The sequence below is a fragment of the Hypanus sabinus genome, chromosome 28 (assembly GCF_030144855.1).
Source record: "Hypanus sabinus isolate sHypSab1 chromosome 28, sHypSab1.hap1, whole genome shotgun sequence".
Taxonomy (NCBI): domain Eukaryota; kingdom Metazoa; phylum Chordata; class Chondrichthyes; order Myliobatiformes; family Dasyatidae; genus Hypanus; species Hypanus sabinus.
In genome coordinates, this window is record NC_082733.1 from 20,112,457 (window position 1) to 20,127,576 (window position 15,120).

Sequence of the window (15,120 nt, forward strand, 5' to 3'; positions counted from 1 at the left end):
AGAATATAAGGTATTGTTGCTCTTTATGCTTCTTTGTCTTTGCCCAATTATTTTTATCCTTAGTGTCCCCTTTCAGAATATGGCCAGAGGGGAATTATTCACTTAACCCATCAAATATGAATTAAACAATAAAATGTACTTTCATAACTCCCAAATAGTTTTGTAACTTTTTCTGCAACTAGTTAGAAAGTTATTACATCCTTACCATAGTAAGATTTTGCAACTTTGTTCAGAGTTCATTATATCATCTTTTGACACCCTTCTAAACACCTAAATAGAATATTCACCATCATGTTAGGTCTTTCACTCTCTATTATTGTTCCACAATATTTGATGAACTTCAAATATAAAATTATCAATTTATAATACTGATAAAATATCATTTTATTTCTGTTATTCTTCATTCCCTTTGCTGCAGTAACTTAACTGGAGTTCTCAAATGGTTAATATAAAACATTATTTGATTACCTGATGTTTACTGATATCAAAATAAAATTAAGTTAATATTTCATTCTAACTACATCTGAGTATAGGTTCAGTTTAGTCTTACTGGATTAAGTTTTTCCCTGGACAAAAAATAGTAGGTGTTTCACAATCAAGCAAAAGTAGAATATTTAAACACAGGAGCCCACACAGGTTTTTTGGCAAAACTCCCACCTTTATTTAAACATTCAGTGGGCAATCATTGATGTGAACGGCTGCAGTACATTCCAAAAGAAGTTGTGCAAATTATCAATTATGCAGGATGAATGGCAGGGGTATTGCATATAATATACTGAAAATAAGATTCTTTAAGTTAACTTCTCAGTAGTATCCAAGACATCTTGGAGGAGTGGTGACTTTTCTCATTGTTACCATCGAGAAGGAGGTACAGAAACCTAAAGGCACAACTCAGTGATTCAGGAACAGCTTCTTCCTCTCTGCCATACGATTTCTAAATGGACATTGAGTCCATGAACACTAACTCACTTTTTTTATTATTCCTATTTTTACAATACTATTTTTAATTTAACTACTTAATATGCACATATATACGATATATATCTTACTGTAATTAATTTATTTTTTCTATATTTATCATGTATTGCATTGTACTGCTGCCGCTAAGTTAACAAATTTTATGACATATGCAGTGATATTAAATCTGATTCTGATTTTGATTCTGAACTACTTTGCTATACTGACTTTGATAATATTACAGAATATTTGCTGTGGAACCATTATTGTCAAAATACTAATAAAAGCACTATCTCTAACACTTAAATTTTTGACTTTTTTATTTTATACAAATTACTATATTTATGGGTATGCTTTTTTAAGGTTTTACATGCTTTAGAAACAAGCTTTAGATCTGCTTTTAAGGGCATGATACTTTCATAAAAAATTTTATGGTAACCATTTTGTGTTTAACTATAATTCTTCAAAGCACAACTATATTATCAGACAAGTAACCAACAATGTCAAAAACAATTTCATAATCATTCATCCTAAACAATTATTTTACTTGTTTAACTAATATACTATTGTAAAGTACATAATGAATCTATTATTCCTGCTTGAGAAATGCATCCACACTTGTTTATATCAGACTCAAAACTTGGGTAAACTTCAATTAGGAAATAAAACAAAGATTTGCATGATTCGTTTCAGAATAGATCCAATTTTTACCAGAGCAATACATACAAAATGCAGTATAAACACAGCAGGTCAGGTAGCATCTATAGAAATGAATAAACAGTCAACATTTTGGGCCAAGACCATTCTTCAGGTCTAGAAGGGAAAGCGGAAGGTGAAGGTGGAGGTAGGGGAAGGTGTACAAGTTAGAAGGTGATAGGTGAAGCCAGTGGGCTGATGGCATGAGATGACACAAGAAACTGGGAGATGATAGGTGGGAAAAGGTAAAGGGCTGAAGGAGAAGGAATCTGATAGAAGATGAGAATGGACCATGGGAGAAAATGGAGGAGGATGGGCACTAGGGGAGGTGATAGGTAGGTAAGAAGAAGGGGTAAGTGGGCAGAGCAGAGTGAGGAATTGTCCCTCACAATTTCCATTTCAGCACCTCCCACTTTTTCCAAACTCAAGCTGCAGCCATGGGCACCAAAATGAGCCCCAGCTATGCCTACCTTTTTGTTGGCTGCCTGGAAAACTCTATATTCCAAACCTTCTCATGTAATGCTTCCCAACACTTTCTGGTCTACATTGATGACTTCATTGGTGCTGCTTCATGTATCCATTGCTGAGCTCATCAATTTCATCAAATTTGCCTCCAACTTTCACCCTGCCCTTAAGTTCACTTGGTCCATTTCCAACACTGCTCTCCCCTTTCTTGGTCTCTCTATTTCCATCTCTGGAGACAAAATGTCCATCATCAATTCCTTACTTTGTCCTCCTCTTACCTCTTCTCTTCATCTGCACTGGTGCCCCTCTCTCCCACTTCCCATTCTTCCATGGTTGACTCTCCTCTCCTATCAGATTCCTTCTTCTCCAGCCCTTTAACTTTCCCACCAATAACTTCCCAGTTTCTTACTTCATGCCCTGCGTACACCTCAACCACCCACCTGACTTCACCTGTCATCTTCTAGCTTGTACACCATCCTCCCCCCCCCCCCCCCCACACACTTACTCTGGCATCTTCCCCCTTCCTTTCCAGTCCCAATGAAGATTCTCAGCCTGAAACATTGACTGTTTATTCATTTCTATAGTTGCTGCTTGACCTGATAAGTCTTTTAGCTTTTTGAATATGTTGCTCTGGATTTCCAGCATTTGCAGAATCACTTGTGTTGGTCAATTTTTACCACTTTCTTTGCTGTTATTGCTCCTATGACATGTAGAAAATTTTGATGTAATACAATGACTGCAACACCGCCTGGGTAGTTTGATGGGTGAACTCATGTGGTATTGAGCAATGTTATGTCTGACTAAAGGCATTTAACACACCCCCACTGGAAGTTTCACATTACATAGATTAACAAAGCCACACATCATAATTTCAACACTTTTTTTTGTGCAACATGAACAGAATTTTAGCAAGTTTCATTTTAAATTAAATGATGGTTAAATCCATACAAGGACGCTAAAGGTAAAGCATTGGAGCATGTCCCTTGCTCATGCTCACTTCCACGCATTCAATAAAACTAAAGTAAGCAGGAGACGACGACTAGTGACTAATACTCTGCCAGGTGTTTCAACTAGTTAGCAAAGCCAATTATCTCCTGGACCCCATTTGCTCTTGAACCAGCCGTGTCACAGTTTAATTACTTTACAAAATAAAAGTTGCTACTCCTTTTATTTTTGTCAGTTTTTGTCACACTTAATTTAAGTGCTTGGGTTTGGTACTCTACAGTCTGTAAGGCAGCTGTCAAACCTGCTCCAAACAGAAACTCCATTTTGTGATGTGTGCTTTCGTGCATTCTTCTTTCATCATCCCTCCTGTATCAAAGGTGTCCTTGCACACTTATTCAGTTGTTGAGCAGAGTATTCCTCTGGTCCCATCCATTAACATGCTTATATTCAGTGTTGGCTTCAGGACTTTTTAAAATATTTCACTCCCAATGACAATAAAGCCGAAATAGTTTGCTGCATTTCGTTACAAATACAAGAGCAAATCGTTCTCTTTTGTACAGAGATTTGAAGCATAGCACTAGCTGCATGCATATAGGAAAATCAGGAGGTAAGGCTCACAGTTCAGTAATATTGCCGGCCTGATTTTCTGTTTGTATATGAATAGGTAAAAATTAGGCCAGCTGCATCATCAGCCCAATTTGCCTCTGTTCCATTCATATAGTACCTTATGTCTGAATCTTAAAGAGAAAATTCTCCCCCCCCCCCCCAACAACTATCTGGTTTAAAAAAATCTTTGAATTATGCCAATTTAAACGTCACTCCCCTTTGTACGACTGAATAATGAGCTATGTGTGAATTCTGCAGGGGGTTTTACAACGCTGGACCAAACACCCATGGTGTAAATGTTTGTGGCAAAATTGCATTTTCTAATACAGTCAATGAAATTATCAAAAAAAACAGTCGCTGTGGCAGGAATTGTCCAACATAGCACTGTTGGATTAATACATTTTGTGAACCACAGTGAAAAAATGCTCACAGACTCTGTTTTTATTTGGTGGTTATCATTTTTTCCCAAAACCATACAAGCTCCTTACCATATACTTACATACTGACAGAAGGGAGAGGGACCAGCACTCTATCTACCCTGAAAAAACATCTGTTTAAATGCAGAATATAATTAAACAATAAACTTCAGCTGTAGATCACTGAAGCTGATAACATAATATTCCACCCCCCTCCAATCAGCAGGAGGTGGTGTACTATATTTTAAACAGCGCATCCTCTGAATGCCCGCAAATTCATTGACAAAATGGTGATACAGTGAAAGTTGACAATATTACAATATTATAAGACGTAAATGAAACAGGTAACCTTTTTTTGGATCCAATTCATTAATGGAAAAATTATCAATTCTGTCTTATAGGATAACAAAGATATGGATACCTAGATCAATACTGAATTGATTTTTTACAGGCAACCTTTTTTAACATAAGCTGACAACTTTTTATTAGGCAACTGTAGCTTGCTGACCCTCAGATCTCCTTTGATGCAGCAGATAGCAGTGTGAACCTGGCAGAAGAGATCAGAGTGAAGGGTGAAGTGCTTAGGCTCAGACTAACTATCACCTAACCTCCTTCGCATACCCCCATCCCTGAAGAACCCCCTCCCCTGAAGAAGGTGTCATGTGACAGGAGTCCGTCTATTGTTCCCCCAAAGAAGAAAGAAAGGCCACTGTGGTGGTGCAGCTGATAGAGATGTCAGAGATGCTTGAGTAATCTCATGACGCCTTGGCCCAGTGAGGGGGCAGAGTGGGATTGCAGTTGGCGTGGTGTGACGGGCAAGACCACCCTGATCAAACCTGCGAGGGGCAGCCATTTGGACAAATCAAAGCAGAAGAAAGTAATTTTCAATAAATTAAAGAAATCTCCATGGAAATTAGCATGAAACACTTTATAATCTTCAGCTTTTCATTGCCGATAAGGGTCACTGGTTTAGGTTCCTTTTTTTTCTTCTTAATTATTCTCTGGAAGTACAGGGGTGTTCTTTCTCTCCAGCACTGCTTTCTATATCATGCTATCTTCTCACATTTTATTCTGTGTCGAATGGTAGTAGCATTAAACACAAAAATCCTCAGCCTTCTGTTTAACAAGCTGCTACCTGTTTACCTAGCACGGCTTCTGCGGCAAGAAGCAAGTTAGAGTGAAGGGGACACTATTTTTTTCGACGGGAATTTCTTTCAAACATTCGTCTGTTTTTTCAAACAAAACCACTTGAATTTCTGTAAAGGCAGAGGGACTCTGCGAAGGCTGACAATATTGTGCAGATGTAAATGTTGAACATAATAACAATCACAAATCTTTCAGAATGTGCTGCCACTTTAACATTCAAAGCTCTTTCTATTACTGACGGTGCTCTCAGTGGAACACTTTCACAGGAGAGTTGGCTTGACAGCCCAGCCTCCCTTCTCCATCGAAGGATCTAAAGCACTCAGTTGTCTGCAGTGTGATCGCACACAGCAGGCCCACCGGTGCCACATTCTTAATGATACGAAATTACAACTTAGCAGTCCTTCCCATGTGGGCGGACTTTATTTTGTTGAGGCCACAAAGGGACAGGAGGAGGAAGGTGATTTGAACTCTTTGTTAACTGAACCACTTGGCAGTTTAGAGCACATATATTTCTCTGGGAAGTCCAGGGAGGTGGAGGTATTTAATTGCAGTCTTTAAATTAAACTGTTTAAATAAATATTGAGTATTCCAATCCTTGCTGCCTGGCTAAATTTACTAATCTACATTAACCAAGAGTAAGAAGCTAGGGATCTCTAAAGGAAAGATCCATGTCTTGAAGAGGGCTTTCAAATATTTGCAATGAACCCGTTGAAATATAACAAGATGTGATATTTAACCCAATGAGAGAAGTAAAAGAAATAACTATTCTAAATAACATTTGCATGAAAACCTTTTTAGAAAAAAAATCCTAGTGATGTAGAATGTCTGTTTTATTTCTGCATTTGAACTTCCCACAAAAGCCTTATTTTTGCCTATTTTGTTTAATTTTTCATGAAGGTAAGATTGTGAAGACATTTCAGTTCTCCCTTATATGTCAGGTTATCAAATTAGCTTGCTAACATGAAACTGACAGCTGAAAACAACTGTAGTAAGTCACAGGTAAGTGTTACCTAGATAAACCTAATGAAATATCACAAGTACTTATGCTTAATCACGTCTGAATATATATTTCTGAAAAGTTTGTTAAACGTTACTGTGAATAGGTTACACATTAGCACTAATTAAGACTGCCACGGACCCTCAGGTGTTTAATAAACTTATGCAGTTGGACTAAGTTTATGTGAATATCCTTCTGCTCTCACTTTACGCTTTAGTGCCTTTGAATTCCTTTAGAATTATTGCAGAAAGGAAAAGAAATTAATGCAGTTAAAATTGAATCACGATAAAATGATACCCAGAAGCTGGGCTGAAACTATACTATGAGAAATGTGTGCTTGATGCAGAATTTTATTATTCATTTAATACCACTAACATGAAAATAAATATAATTAATTAATATAATTCATAATAAGTTTTAAATAAACACCTGCCTGTTAATCACATTAATAGTAAAAATAGTCATGTACAAATTTGTGATAATCAAAACTTCAAATTGTTATTTTCATAACAACTAACTGCTCTGACATAAGTTCTTTCCCATGACGATCTGTAAATGGTAAGCATAATCTTCAGTACGAAGCTGTTCCTTACAAAGCCATTACTTTATTTGAAAAGCACCACAAGCAGTGGTTAAATTCAGCCATAAAACCATGAGATGTGAATTTGCTTCCTTCTGTATCCCTCAGAAAAGGAAATTTTGAAAGGTTACATTAATAATTCTTAAACTTGATCCACCAACACATTCTATTTTCTCTCTGTGTACGGCTAAACTTGAGAAAAAAATCTTTGACCTCCATCAACATCTATCTGCTTTATGTTTTTTTTGGGCAGAAGTGAACAATAGTGCCTTGATTCTATTGGCAGCTTTAGATTTCTGAAGTCTGAAGAGGTAAAATTGATTTGATATAATCTGCCTAGTACCAGGTAAATATGGCTAACAGGATCTCTCTAAAAGTATTTCTCCCATTTGTTTTAGCTAATCCTCATCTATCTTTAGCATGCAGTGTAGTCGATTAGAACCAAATGTTTGATACAGCTCTAATGTTCCCACCGCATTAACAAAAAAATGGCAATAGCAGATGGAACTTTATATAAGAAATTCAGGAAGAAGTCTACTTCGAAAATATTGGACAATGTTAATAAAATAAAATGAAAGTTTCTTCAGAATATTAAAATAATATTTAATTGAAAATAATATCTAACCATAATAAATGTACTAATGTACTAAGATGGTTCTTAGTTGTATCAGTCTTGAATGGCAAATAATCTTCAAAACATATATATATATATATACACTAAACACTCATAATATTTTTGTACATTGAATCCAAGAGCAATGTCCTAAGCAGAGTCCGCCATTTCTAAATGAAAAAACTAAGAATTTCTACCTCAGATTGTGCCATTATGTAGCATAGATTTTCAGTTACTCTATATTCGTGGAGAGAGAAAAAAAGGGCTTTCGACATGTTTCAAAATAATTCACTGTCTTTACTGAGCTTTTGAAGAGGATTAGTTCTGAATAGTGCAGTTTGAGGTAAACCTGTGTTATGTAATTTCAGTAGAGCATCCTTTCGGTGAATAATATAAAATCAGACATGGATGAAAACATACACTTAACTAATCAATTGCTCACAATCAATTCATAAACTGTTATTGCTTTAGGATTTTTATTTCATTGTCCTTTACAAATATTTATGAAAATACAGCCAGTACTTTTATTCTGCGGGTATCTCCTCAGAAGTTTGGTCAGCAGTGATCCATAATAATACTGCAATGCCTAACAAACAGCAGTCAATTCCTTCAGCTCCTAATCACTGCCTACATCATTACCCTTTCACCTATTTCACGCCACTTCTTATCTCGCACGTGTCCTCGGGAAAAGCGGAGTAGATTTCTGTAAAAAGAACAGTTCAGCGGACAGTCAGTTCAAAGGTTATAATTCAAACTGGAGTGTTTCGAATGCCCAGGAACAGCAGAACTTTCCCTGTCATGGTTTATGATGTCACAGCCACTGGATTGAATTACAACCTTGTTAGTCACTGCTCGCTAGCCCATATGTGCAGCACTGAACTGGTTGTTGTGCAAGTTAAAACTTTGTTTCCATTGTCATTGAAATACGTGGTTAAAAATGTGATCGTGCCAGCTGCCAGTATTATATTAAGATGACCTAAATTTGTAACCTACCCCACATTTTCTAAATATCCTTCAAATGCAAAAATAGTTGTCTGCGGAGAGTCGATGCTGCAGTTTTCTGGGTGCTGGGTAGATGGCGCTGTAGCCATGGTGGAAATCAGGTTGTCATCCCTTTGGGTCTTATTCCCATTATATGCTTGTAAATTAACCTGTCAATTTATCAATCAACACCATCTTGATTTTTTTCATCCATGGTAGCAGTCGAAGTGAATTTGCCTCGTAAATAACCGGGAGCCTGTGTTTGTTAGTATTGTGAATGAGTTTATTATCACTTTGATGACTGCTATGAATCACAAATGCTGCCGGGAGGCTGATAAGGAAGCACGAGTTAACAGGGTTTAAGTCATTTTAGATGAAGGGGATAACCATGCATGCAAATAACATAAATTAAAAGAAGGGCAAGCATGACCCTGTGTTAGGAAACATTTTTTTTAGAACCATGCAGAAGTAGTGGAGATAATGTATTTAAGAAAGAGCAGCAAATTTTAAATACATTTCTTCAAGATTTTAGCATAACACTGTTTAAGAATTTGATGAATCTATGAAGAGGAGAGACTAAAACCCTACCTGTTTCATAGAGCATTCAGAACTTCTCAAAAATGTTGTATCCCTATTCAATGGTCTGCAGGCACAACGTTAAAGGATTTATTCATTATTTCATCCAAACCCAGCCACTAAGTGATAATCTGGAGCTCCCCATGGCAAAATGAGAAGGAGGGGACCTCAATTGCCCTGATTCAGTCTGCCTTTCATTTTTAAGTCTGTCATTTTCTCCCAGTTCACATTATTAGCCTACACATGAGTGCATAATAAAAAAAAGTCGAGCGAGATAGGCTTCCCTCAATGGCTGAAAAGCATTTCAGTCCACTTGTTGTTATTTGCGAATGGTGTATTGTGAAAACGGTCGGCCCTTTGCAGTGAGCTTGGTGGTTGGTCTTTTACGTGAGGGTACAACAGCTGGTAATTAGTGTCAGCAAGCTTAGCCTTGCCTAACTATGTAAGCAGATTATTTCTAACTGGAAAAAAATACTACAGCTGAGCTACTCAATGGACTATTTATGGTTATTAGTCCTGTTTTTAGCACTAGAACATAATTAACTGATTCATTTTCTTTTAGGGGCTTCTTAAGAATTTTTTGAGATGAGAAACGTGGGAGTTCTCGGTCCTGACGACTTTTTTGGTGGTCTATAGTTGTTCGCTCCACATGCTGGGCCCCATATTTTCATCCTTGCAAGGATGATTACCTTTTCTGATTAGATTTTTTTTCTTCCCAACGAACATCTGGGGAGCCCCAAAGCTTCCAGTGGGTCAGGATTATGGGTATGTTGGCTGCAGCTGACTGAAGATATAAAAAAAATTGAAGGGTGGTGGCTGTTAAAGATAATTTATGGTTAACCTGTCAAGGAATTCAGAGCTTTGCAGTTTGCCTCAGGAAAGTAAACTAATGAGCAGAGGAGATATTTAAGATGTAATTAACAGCTGTAAGTCTTGTTTCTCTGTACGTTTACTTAAAACAAAGCTGAATTGAAAAGCGGCTTCAACTAGGTAAATTGGACACTTAAAATACTGCAAATGTCAATACTTTCTTGACATCAATACTCATGATATGAGTAAAACAAAAATTATTTATAAAATAAATTGCTCATCCTTAATTAAAAAGAGGTCTGCTCACTGAAAATTATTTATTTCCTTTACAGAGTGTTACCTCATAATTTGGCATGGTCTGTAGGTCATAAAATGTAAAATCTCAGTATCCAAGATGAACGTAGATTTGGTTCATCCAGCCTTTATTAAATGCCAATGATTTACACTTAAACCTTTTGGAGAAATGGCTGCATTATTATTAGAATCCTAATGCAACAGACAACCCTGTAAAATTTAATGTTGTGCAATATGATTCATCTTAAAAATCTCATAATGTGCATTAGCCTTTTTGTATTTTTCATAAATGGACAATATATGTTAACTTGAGACAAAGCAATCAGGATGAAATTACACTTTTAGATATTAGTATTCAAGTGAATTAAACTTCTTGTATGAAATTCCTTTTGCCTCACTTTTAACTGACAGATAAATGTCTTTCAGGCTTTTGGCATTATATTAACAAATTAATTCCCATTAAAATTTAGCTGAGTAAATTAATAAAATATTTTAATGAAAACTGTCTCAGAATTGTTTTCTAAGGGGAAGGAAAAGTTGATTCTGCCTATAAATTGCTTTCACTCTTAAATATCTGCTGATTATTCTTTTAAAATTTCTATCTATGGAATCAATGTAGTTTTAATAGAATCACTGAAGTATATATAATCTTTTAAAAATATATATTATGAACTATGACAACTGGGTTTATCTTATAACTCTCCAAATGTTTAGTTTTGGTAACTTCAATTAACAATGAAATAATAGACCTTTCAAACTAGTTTTTAAATCTTTTTATTTAACAATATTTGTTATAAAATCACATCAAGTTTAATTTGCACATTCATTATTGGTTTTGCACTTTTTTTCCCTTTCAGAATTTTAACTCCTTAAAAATCATTGGGGAAAAAAGATGAAAATAAATACCAAAAATTGAAGAACTTCAAAAGGTCACAAAATACTTACAACCCCCTGTTCATGTAATTACATGTGACGAGAATATCAATAGAGGTTATATGATGCGCAATGTATAGATGTGATTATTGATAATTTTGATTCCAGTGTCTGTCTGCCAACAATAAAATGATACTGCAGTCTTAATACTATACACACAATTGGAAGAAACCATTTCATTTCATGCATTTAGGCATTTGTCTTGCAGTTGGCCATATAATACACTTGTTCAACGTGCTTGGAACCAATAAGCAATTAAGGGGTTTGAAGGGTTGCTTTTCTGCCTGTGTGAAAGGTTTCAGGTGTGAAGGGCTTATTTTCAAGAGCACTGCAAATTTATAAAGCTTTCAGGGACCCCTTGTTAAAGGGGGAGGGGGAAGTAAGGGCGCTCAAGTGCAATTTTCTATTCAGTGTCTGAACACTGTGCAGTGTTTCGTGTGTGGTTGGTAACAAGGGCTACGGTAATGGCACAGACAGCATCTTTTGGCACAAAGACACAGAGGAGAAAGCGATTACTTAGAAAAAGTGTAGGCAAATCTGAAGCAAGTTGAAGAACTATTCGACAATTACAACAGCAAGCCAGGGCTCTCCACATAGATATCCACTTACTCTGACTCCAGATTTTGCTACAGAATGTACCAAATCAATTATATTTTAGTTATGGTTTTGAAAAAAAACTAGTACATAATCATTCTTAGTAAACTTTTTGAGTGCAAATAATCCTGCTGAATGAAAACACTCCAAATCAATAAAATAATATTGTAATAAAATCTAACTAATTTTACATGATATGTTTACCATTCGAAAGTCAATATTTATTGCTCATCAGTAATTTTTCCTGGACGTTTGAGGCAAACCCATTCCTTTGAACCACTAAATTGCAGCAGTGGTGTTGGATAGGCACTTCAGGGTGTAAAGAGTGAAGTTGAAGGGACACAGATCTATTTCTGCGCCATAATAATGTGTTGATTGGAGATACCCTGCAGGTGGTGGTGTTCATAGTGCTGCTCATAGTGCTAGAGATTGCGGGCCAGGAAGATGCTGCTTGAATACTGTTGGCCCATACTTGTAGCGTGTTAAACAGGTAACACTTGCAGTAGTCTTGGTGTATCGATGTTGGAGGGAATAAATATCTAGTTTGTTGGAAGTGTGGCCAATGCTTTATCGTGATGGCATTGATCTTTTTGTGAGAAGTTTGAGTTACACACATCAAAGCAAGTGAAAAATATTCCATCATGGCCCTGTTTTGTGCCTTTCAATTGAACAACTGTGAAGCGTTGTATTTTGGGAAGGTAAATCAAGGAGTATTTGCACACTAAACAGAAGCAACCCTGAAAGGTATTGTAGAGCGGTGACATGGGTAGACAAGATAGCGATTTGACATGCTTTCCTTCATCAATCAAGGTATCATGTACAAGATTTGGTGAAGCGTGTCACAACTGTACAGGATAGAAGTGAGACCACACATGGAACATTGTGTGCAGTTCTGGTCGCCTCACTATAGGAAGGATTTCATTAAGCTGGAAAGGGTGCAGGAAGATTCGCCAGGATATTATGAGTCTGCAGGGCGTGAATTATAATGGGCCTTGTTTCTTTAGAGCATAGGAGGCTGAGGGACAACCAAATAATATGTCATACATAATGCCATACTATGTGATATATAATATGACATAATACAGTGTGTGACATAATCTCATGAGGGACATAAATAAGGTGAATGGTCACAATCTTTTACTCAGGGTAGGGGAGTTGAAATCTTCAAGGCATAGGTTAAAGATGACATATGAAAAGTTTAAAGGAGACTTGATGGACAATCTATCCACACAGGGAGTGATGGTGTATTGAAAGAGCTGCCAGAGGAAATGGTACAATTATAATTGTACACAGCCAACAGGACAAGTCATGGTAGGCGTCTTGGACGAATTGGGCTAAAGGGCCTCTTCCATGCAGTATAACTCTATGACTCTAACTTAAGAAACTTGTCACTCTTCATAGGATACCCAGCTCTTACAGCCACTCAATTTACAAGTCAGTCATGTTTCTGCTGTCCACGATTACTGAGTTGAAGGACATGGTTAATCTAAAGGTTTAAGTAGTTAAACTATTGTCATTTAGACATATTAATTCACTGGCACTGTGAGACACAATTGTCACATCAGCCCATGCCTGAATGTTGCCTAGACACCGCTGCATACAGACAGTAATTATTTCCTTTCCTGTGCAATTATAAATGTAATTGAACAACGTCCCCATTTTTGACCTAATGGTAGACAGAGAATCATTGATGAAACAACTGAAAGTTGGTTGCCAATCTTCCCAGCCTGGGATATTGCCCTGAGGAACGTCAGCAGTGATGTAGTAGAGCTGAGTTTGACAGACACAACCGTCTTGTGGTAGGGTCTGATTCTAACCTCTGCAGCATTTTGTTCTTGATGACCATTGACTTCACTTTCATACAACACATGCTCTAGTATTTTATTGCTCTTAAGGACAATAATTCCAATCTTGCCTTTAGAATTCATTTCTCCATGTTTGCATCAGAACTGTAATGAGATCTGGAGCAATGCGTTCCTGAGGAACACCAAACTGATAATCAATGCATATATTTCTATGGAATATGTACCACTTTGATAGCAATGTTGATCACACCTTCCATTACATTGCTGATGGTCAAGAGTAGACTGATTAGATGACTTGGAGCCTCACTGGATTTTTCTGCTTTTTTTTTAGGAACAAATGTGCCTGGGAAATGTTTCATCTAACTGGACAAATGCCAGTCTTGTAATTGCACATGTTGTGTCTGTGCACAGCTACATATCAATTAAATAAAAGCACACACGCGGGTGATGGCTTTAACTGGTGTATTCACATTGCAGTGAGAGTGAGAGAGAGAGAGAGAGAGAGAGAGAGAGAGAGAGAGAGGGAGTGAGAGAGAGAGAGAGAGGGGGGGAGAAAGAACAATGCACATGCGTAGACAAGAGCACATGTGCAGACTATAGATCAATGAGTAGTGCAGGGTGAGGGGGGTCGTGGGGTCATTGCTCTAAAAAAATTGATCTATACATTATATTTCCTCCCCCTTTAGATTAATACAACATAAGACTGTATATGGTATGTACAAAACTTTCAATTCCCCTTTCATAAACACATATTCCAAATAAACATATTTTTACACAGTCCCTAACAACTTCATAGTTCTAAAGTTTCACCCTTTTGGGCAGTGCTATTCTTTCAGGATATCACCTCTGGACCAGTGGAGTGGCATCAGGTTTGGTAGACATTTCATCAGTGATAATGTTCTTGTTGCACCTCTGGACCTGCAGAGGGGCTCCGGATTTGCTGGATGTCTGGTCTAAGACAACATTCTCGGTTTCCAGTGTCACATTGCTGTCAATTACATCATCACTGAGAAATAAGTCCGGTGACTGTAATGTGTCCATCTTGTTGGATGCAGTCAATTCAAGTGTGTTCTTCAGTTGAGCATTCAGTATCTGGTCCATATGACATCTCCATGTCTGATCGCCAACATACACTGTGTACATCAGTGGTCCAGTTCTTTCAGCTATCTGACTGGGTAATCACTTGTCTTCTCGGTAATCGCGCGCTAGGATTTCCTGTCCATCTCAAAGCTCCTTGCTGCTTCACTTGCTAACTGGCTGAACTGTTTATTCTGCATTTGTCTCCATAGATCTGGTTTCAGGAGGTCTATGTGAGATCTCAGATTCCTCTTCATGAACAACATTTTCATGTTCATGGTGTTCGATTTGTTGTTGCAGGAACAGAGTTCCAATACACAAGAATTGTTTACGTTGTGCTGAAGAGAAATGTCTTCCTTGTCCATCATTTTACTGGACTTCTTGAAGGTTTGGATAAACATATCAGCTAACCCATTCCATGCTGCGTGGTGAGGAGCTGACTTGAAATGTCTGATGCCATTTTTCTTCATGAACAGTTGAATTCCTCTGCCGTGTATTGTGGCCCATAGTCACTCACAATTTGCTCTGGTAAGCCATTTCTGATGAACATTGTCCTCAGGGTGGAGACAGACTTTGCTGATGTGTTTGACTTCGTTGGTGTAACCTCCGGCCACTTTGAATGAGCAATC